Source organism: Mobula birostris, chromosome X (assembly GCF_030028105.1).
Source record: "Mobula birostris isolate sMobBir1 chromosome X, sMobBir1.hap1, whole genome shotgun sequence".
NCBI classification, from domain to species: Eukaryota; Metazoa; Chordata; class Chondrichthyes; order Myliobatiformes; family Myliobatidae; genus Mobula; species Mobula birostris.
In genome coordinates, this window is record NC_092402.1 from 47,175,244 (window position 1) to 47,183,377 (window position 8,134).

Below are 8,134 nucleotides of genomic sequence, written 5' to 3' on the forward strand. Positions count from 1 at the left end.
CAAACTGGCAAAAGCATCTCTGCCACAATCTCCATCAGCACAGGTGCACCGCAAGGATGTGTGCTTAGCCCCCTGCTCTACTTGCTTTACAGTTATGACTGTGGGTAAGCACAGCTCCAATGCCATATACAAGTTTGCTGATGATACCACTGTCATTGGCTGAATCAAAGGTGATGATAAATCAGGATATAGGAGGGAGATTGAAAATCTGGTTGAGTAATGCCACAACAACAACTTCTCATTCAATGTCAGCAAGACCAAGGAGCTGATTATTGACTTCAAAAGGAGGAAACTGAAGGTCCATGAGCCAGTCCTCAACAGGGGATCAGAGGTGGAGAGGGTCAGCAACTTTAAACTCCTCAGTGTTGTCATTTTAGAGGATCTGTCCTGGGTCCAGAACATAAGTGCAATTATGAAGAAAACACAGCAGTGCTTCCACTTTCTTAGAAGTTTGCGAAGAATTGGCATATCATCTAAAACTTTACCAAACTTCTATAGATGTGTTGGGGAGAGTATATTAGCTGGATGCATCACAGCCTGGTATGGAAACACTGGTGTCCTTGAACGGAAAAGCCTACAAATTGTAATGGGTACAGATCAGTTCATCATCATGCTGCCACTGAGAAGAAGGGACAGGAGCCTCAGGACTCACACCACCGGGTTCAGGAACAGTTATTACCCTTCAAACACCTGGCTCTTGAACCAGAGGGGATAACTTCACTCAACCTCATTTGCCCCATCACTGAACTGTTCCCATAACCTATGGGCTCACTTTCAAGGACTCTTCATTTCATATTCTCGATATCTATTGCTGATTTATTATTATTATTACTTATTCTCAGCTCAAGCTAGTAAAACCTGAGGTACGGGAATAGATTTACATAGATATTGCTGTGTAGGCCTAATTGTTTAATGCTATGTGTAGTGACTTTGGGATGATACCAGTCATTGATATTACTATTGGGACAATGTCTACCCTGTTCATGTTCCTCTGTTTCTGGGAAGAGGTCTCCAACTCTGAGCCAGGCGGTCGATGCTTCCTTGGCAACACCTAGTCTGCTCAGATCATGGGGATGTCTTCTATGGAGGGTATGCTCTTCCATTGTTTACCTTTTTCCTTCTGTAGTGATAATATCTTCATTTTTCTTGGTTGTGCTCTCATTTCAGTTTAGTGGTGTATATTTGTACAGTTTGATGTCTTTTGCCTGTTCTGTTGGGTATGATCTTTCATTGATTTTATTGTGTTTCTTGGATTTATTGAGTATGCCCACCAGAAAATGAATCTTAGGGTTGTATATGGTGACATATATGTACTTTGATAATAAATTTACTTGGAACTTTGATCCTGTAAATAGGGTAGTGTCTGGGCAATAGAGTTTGGAAGATGTTTTTAAGTCTTCTTAGCAGTTACTTCAGATAAATAAATTAACAAAAATAGTAAATCTGATCTGAATCCTTTTTATATTCTGCTGACTACTTTCCAATTCTTGACCCTTCCTTTTTTAGAAACTGTTCTGCCTCCTCTCAGAATTCCTTTCTCTCATTGATAAATACTATGAATGGATAACTGAAATATAAAATATTATGACACTATTGCAAATACATGGTGCTTTCCTGAAGAATGCTTAATTTCATTTTATTGACTATCAGACTATTTCAAGCCGTGCTCTTTCGAAATACCCAAATAAAATGGAAAGAGAAGCAATGATCCTTTATTCTTTTGCCAGAACATTAATGGCAAGTCATTGGATTTTCATTGCAGTAAATCAATGTGCATCTTTTTCTACTCTTAAAATTATATGTTTTTGTACAACAAAAAATAGTTTAATCAAATGTAAGGTACAAATAGAAAATGCTGGAGACATCTAGCAGATCGGTTCCGGTTGCAAGCCTTTTATCAGAAGCTAATAGAAGGTGATTATTCCATTGTAACAGTCTCGACTAGTTTCTTTGAAATCTATTAAAGTAATTGGAAGGAATTTGTTTATTGTGGATATTTTGGACTTGCAGTTGTTCCTATTTTCGAAGGGCTAGCATTATTAAAGGTTCATGATAAAAAAGTAAGCTTTGCATTTTTCAGAATAAAATGCTTGCTACATATATCATTTACTAAATTAGCTGGTGTATTTAAACAGATTCTATGTTGTCCTACAAGAGCACTATTCATATCCACTTGGAATATCAGTAAAACCTTGAAATTCTACCAAAAAGCTATTGGTCCATTGATGACTCATAATAAGAGGAAAGAAATTGTACAACTTATAGTCAAACTGAAAAAAGACTGGACAAAGGATGATTGTATAATTACAGAGAAGGCACCCCACACAAAAATATGAATAACATGTTGATCATACAATGTCTATTTGGTGGTTTTAAAGTCATAGAGTTGTGCAGCATAAAATAAAAACAGGATCTTCTTTGCTGACTATCATGGCTGTCTATACTAATCCCACTTGCCTGCATTAATTCCATATTCCTCTGTGCCTTCTCAATACTTCTTAAATATTGTTACTATTTTTGCCTCCACCACCTCATTCCAGATACTCTTTACGTGAAAAAAATCCTGCACGAGTCAGTTTGTATTTCTGAATTTGCTACCCACTTAGAAAATGGTCTATGCCTTTATTCCTGCTACCAAAGTGTATGACCATACACTTCCCTACTCTGTATTCCATCTGCTACTTCTTTGCACATTCTCCAAAACTGCTTGAAGTACTCAGCAGCTGAGACTGAAAGAGTTAATGTTTCTTATTCATCTCAACAAGCTGTTGGTATCAAAGATTTGCCTCTTGTTACCACTGTGTATTGTTTAAATTGAAAAAAAACACAAATTAAATAACCATGTCACTCGCTTCTTTTAATTTGATTTACCTGAACAAGCATTGTCTCAAGAGTTATTCAATTGCCGGGGAAGGTTTTCTGATTTGTTATAGGAGCACTGAGTGGTGTAAGATTGTGGTGCAACCATACCTCTGTCAAACCCTGTGCTGGTGTTGTGATGTGGGCAGAGAAAGGCTGGTGATGGAACGTACTCTGGATTGCTAGCATCCCCCACAAATCCCTTGTATTTAAGTGTTTTCTGTGTTTTTTCCCTAATTGTGATTACAGTTTGCTGGGTTGAGATATGGGGGTATAGCTCAGTGGTAGAGCATTTGACTGCAGATCAAGAGGTCCCTGGTTCAAATCCGGGTGCCCCCTATCAACTTGTTATGAGGTTGAGAGGGATAATAAATCAGCCGTGAAGGAATGGTGGAGTAGACTTGATTGGCTGAGTGGTATAGTTCTACTTATACGTCTTATGACTTAAGAATGGCTATCAGTCAGGGCTTAGCCATTTTTTTAACCACTACATTGAAGTGGAGGACTGACACTTTCAAATCCCTATATGACAGAGGGAGAATTTCAATTTTGTTAATCAAATAAAAGGGTGGTAGTGGGGGCATTTCTGAGGCTGTTAGGTAGACACGTGAGTAAGCAGAGAATGCAGGGATTTAGACCTTGTTTAGACAGAAGGGACTAGGTTCATTAGCTTAATAAGTTTGGCACAACATTATGGACTGAAAGGCCTTTTACTGTTCTATGTTCTAAATTTAAAATCTATCATAGTATAATAATGATCATAATCAGTAAAAAGGCACCTACTTCACTAATATCCCACATGGAAGAAAATTTGGTATCCTTCCTCAGTCGGACCAAAAAAGACTCATAACTCAGCAAACTTCCGGAGTGGCTCAGCAACCAGTTTAGTTGGAGGAGCAACACCTCATAATCCATCTGGGTAGCCACCAACCTGATAGTATGAACTTCGATTTCTCTATCTTCCAGTAATTATTCCCCCTTCCACCCTTTTTAACACCTCCCCCTTCTTTCTTCTACCATTCCCTATTTTGGATAACCTTCCAGTCCTTCCCTTCTGACCTGGCCTCATGATCTGCCCCTCACCTCCTTCTGGCTCCACTCCTTGTCTTTTGGTGTTCTAAATATGTTTTTTATTTTTGTATTTACAATCATTTTCAGTTTTTCTTATGAATGTTGTTTATATGATTCTGTGTGCCTGTGATGATGCTGCTGCTGTAGGGTTTTCATTGCACCTGTGCAGACATGTACTTGTGCATCTGACAGTGAACTCAACTCTGACTTTGAATCTAGCAACAATATTTTAGAATAGAGGGTCACAATTTCAGAAATGAACGGTCTCAGCCAAAAACATTGACTTCATTTCCTTCTATAGATGCTGTCTGACTTCCTGAGTTCCTCCAGCATTTTTTGTGTTCTGTTCCAGATTTTCAGCAGTCTCTATTGTGTCCATATAATGTTACAATTCTGTTCCTGGAGAGTGGAGATGTTTGAATATCTTATTTGTCAATCATGCCTAGAGACCTGACTGATGTAAAACACTGAGGTCAACTTCCATAAGACTGTAAGTCATAGGAGCAAAATTAGGTCATTCAGTCTATCAAATCTGCTCCACCATTCAATCACAGCTGATTTTTTTTCAACCCCATTATCTTGCCTTCTCCTTGTAACCTCTTGGCACCCTTACTAATTAAGAACCAATCAACCTCTGCTTTAAATCTGCCGAGTGGGAGATTGCAGAGTCAATTGGAAGCAGTTCCTTGTGGACTTTATGCGCTAGGTTTAAAAAGTGACTGGGGCCCGTCAGGACTTGTCAGCTGAGTGGGAGATCGCTTGGGATATTAGTAAATTAGCAAGGGCCAATAAAAAGAAACAAGGTGCAAGTGGGTCAGTGTTAGAGTGGTCAGGCTTTAGCTCAATAGACTTGGGTGAGAACAGGTGGAGTCTAAGGTGCTGGGTTGTTTGGAATCATTTAGTTGATTGAAGAATTTAAGATTAAGAAGTTCGAGCCAAAGGTATAACAAGAGTAGGCACTGGAATGCTCCTCCTGTAGGATGTGGAAATGCAAAGCACCTAATAGTCTCCCTGATGACTACAGCTTCAGGAAATGCATGCAACTTCAGCTCCTGACTGACAAGGTCAAGGAATTGAAGCTGGAGCTGGATGTACTCAGGACCATCTGGGAGGCTGGAACCTCATAGATGAGACCTTTACGTGCAGCAAAGGCTTCAGATAGTAGATAGGTGGCCACCAGGAAAAGAAAGGGGAGTAAGCAGTCAGTGCAGGATTCCCCTGTGGCTATTCCTCTCAGCAACGAGTATACCCCTTTGGGTACTGCTGGGGGCGGTGGGGGGGGAAATGACCTACCAGGGCACAACGGCAGCAGCCAGGACAGTGTGACCAGCTCTGAGGCTCAGCAGAGAAGGGTAGAGTTAGGCAAAGCGATAGTGATAGGTGTTAGGGGGACAGGCTGGGGATTCTGTGGCCACAAGAAAGTCACGAAGATGGTGTGTTGCCTCCCAGGTGCTGGGGTCAAGAATAGGGTTGCCAACTGTCCCGTATGAGCCGGGACATCCCATATATTGGGCTAAATCGGTTTGTCCCATACGGGACCTCCCTTGTCTCGTGTTTGACTGCTACTACTCTGTAATCACCAGAGGGCACGCTTACAGACAGATCCTACATTTGATACAACAGCGTGTGTGCGTGTTGCATGTGCGGTTGACGCCATGCACGAGTGATTCACCTGTCATCCAATCACAGGCCCCCTTACGCGCATCAGTTGTGTGCTATATTTTGCCAATTCCTGCCAAAACAAAAAGTTTCAGTAACGTCTGCTGTTGTTCGGTCGATTTGGCATGTGCCAATATAGATAAACCTCCAAAAAAGAAAAGAATGTGCAGCTGTAACAAGCAATGGGAAGCAAAAGAGACGTGGGTTAAGCCCGTCAGTGGTGACTGGACGTCGACGAAGGCCTTCTGTACTTTATGCTGCTGGGAATACTCAATTGGCCATGGAGGTGAGAATGACCTAACTCAGTATGCTTCCACAGAAGTGCACAAGGAGGCCACACTAGCTAAAGGTACAAGCAATATTGGTGCATTCTCCAACAAATCTACTGTGGAAAATGACAAAATCGCGGCAAGTGAAGCCTCGTATGTGTACCATACAGTTAAACACGGACTCAGCTACAACAGCACTGACTGTCTTGCTAAGCTCAACGGTGCTTTGTTTAAGGACTCAAATGTTGTGAAGAAGATGCACTTGGGTAGAACGAAAGCTGAGATGATTACAATGAATGTTTTAGGTCCAAAGACTGTGCAGGATATTGTCGATGATCTGCCCCAACCGAAGAAGGTGAGCCCGCAGAGCCCGTGTATTTCTCAGTTGTCACCGATGCCTCAAACAAGAGAGATAGAAAAATGTTTCCAGTGTGTGTGAGATAGTTCTCTGTGTCTGATGGAGTGCAGTGTAAGTTACTTGACTTTTATGAAGACAGTGATGAAACTGCAAATGGCACACATCAAGCTCTGATGAGCTGTCTGGAAAAGTATGAACGGGATATTAGACACGTCGCAGCCTATGCAGCAGATAATGCCAATGTAAACTTTGGAAAACACCACTCAGTTGAGCAGTGCCAACAATGGCATTCTGAAAGCTAACTGCCCAGCTCACACAGCTCATAACGCCTGCAAGCACGTCTGTGATCAGCTGTCAGTGGATATTGAGACAATTGTTCTAAAGGTCTACAGCCACTTCTCAATATCTGCTTCCCAAAGAGAGGAACTGTGTTCATTTTTTGCCTTTGTTGCCATTGAGCGGCGTGAAATTCTGCGTCATGTTTGCACACGATGGCTCTCTCTTCATCCAGCTGTCGATCGTCTCCTGCAAAGCTGGCCAGCTCTTACGTCATACTTCAGGTCTCTTGAGACTGCCCTGTGGCACTGAAGAGGGTTTTTGAGGATGAAGAAAAAATTTGAGCTACTGAAATTTATCTGTGCTTTTTCCACAACGTGGGGTGTGTTTTTGACCAACTCATAAAAAAGTTGGAGGAAACAAAACTCTGCATCACAGATGTTTACGAGGAAGTCTGAAAGTTCAAAATGAAGATGCTTCAGTGGAAACAGGACAGCGTTTTTGGATACCAGACCAAGCAGCTGATGGACAAACAAGTGCCAGCACAAAGGTCCAAGCAGCAACAGGACTTTGTGAAGTTCGATGACTCTGTCATTACAGGAAGGTGTGACCTTTGCAAAAAGAATGGGTTACATCCAAACCTGAGGGGAACCAATATCCTTGCAGGCAGGTTTGTGAGAGCTGTTGGGGAGGGTTTAAACTAATTTGCCAAGGGGATGGGAGCCAGTGTGATAGGGCTGAGGATGGGGCAGTTGGTATACAAGCAGAGGCAGTGTGTAGTGAGACTGTGAGGAAGAACAGGCAGATGATAGGGCAAAATTGCAGTCAGTGAGATGAGTTAAAGTGTAACTGGGGGCTAAAATCAAAAAGGCTGCTGAATACTGGACTGAAGGTGTCATATTTGAATGTATGCAGCATATGGAATAAGGTATATAATCTTGTAGCACAGTTAGAGATTGGCAGATATGACATTGTGGGCATCACTGAGTCGTGGCTGAAAGAAAATCATAGTTGGGAGCTTAACATCCAAAAATACAAATTGTATTGAAAGGACAGGCAGGTAGGGGTGTGTGTGTGTGTGTGGGGGGGTGGTTCTGTTGGGAAAAAATGAAATCAAATCCTTAGTATGAGGTGACATAGGATGGGAAGATATAGAATCCTTGAAGGTAGGGTTAAGAAACTGCAAGGGTGGAAAGACCCTGATGGGAGTTATACACAGGCCTCTGAACAGTAGCCAGGATGTGGGTTACAAGTTACAACAGGAGATAGAAAACTCATGTAAAAGGGTAATATTATGATAATATTGGGGGATTTCAATATGCAGGTAGATTGGGAAAATCAGGTTAATGCTTTATCCCAACAGAGGGAATTTGTAGAATGCCTATGAGATGGCTACTTAGGACAGCTTGTGGTTGAGCCCACTAGGGGAAAGGCAATTCTGGATTGGGTCTTGTGTAATGAGCCCCGTTTGATTTGGGGAGCTTAAGGTAAAGGAATTCTTGGGAGACAGTGTTCAAAATATGATAGAATTCACCTTGCAGTTTGGGGGGGGAGGAGTTAAAATCTGATGTATCAGTATGACAGTGGAGTAACTGGCGTAACAGAGGCATGAGGACAGAGCTGGCCAAAGTTGATTGGAAGG

General features: G+C 41.8%; 1 non-coding gene across 1 annotated transcript; it reads left to right on the forward strand.

Annotated features, from left to right (window-relative positions):
* The first annotated feature begins 3,126 nt into the window (after nt 1–3,126).
* Nucleotides 3,127–3,198, forward strand: trnac-gca (transfer RNA cysteine (anticodon GCA)). Its single transcript has one exon. It is a non-coding gene; the product is annotated as a tRNA-Cys (tRNA).
* The last annotated feature ends 4,936 nt before the right edge of the window (nt 3,199–8,134 follow it).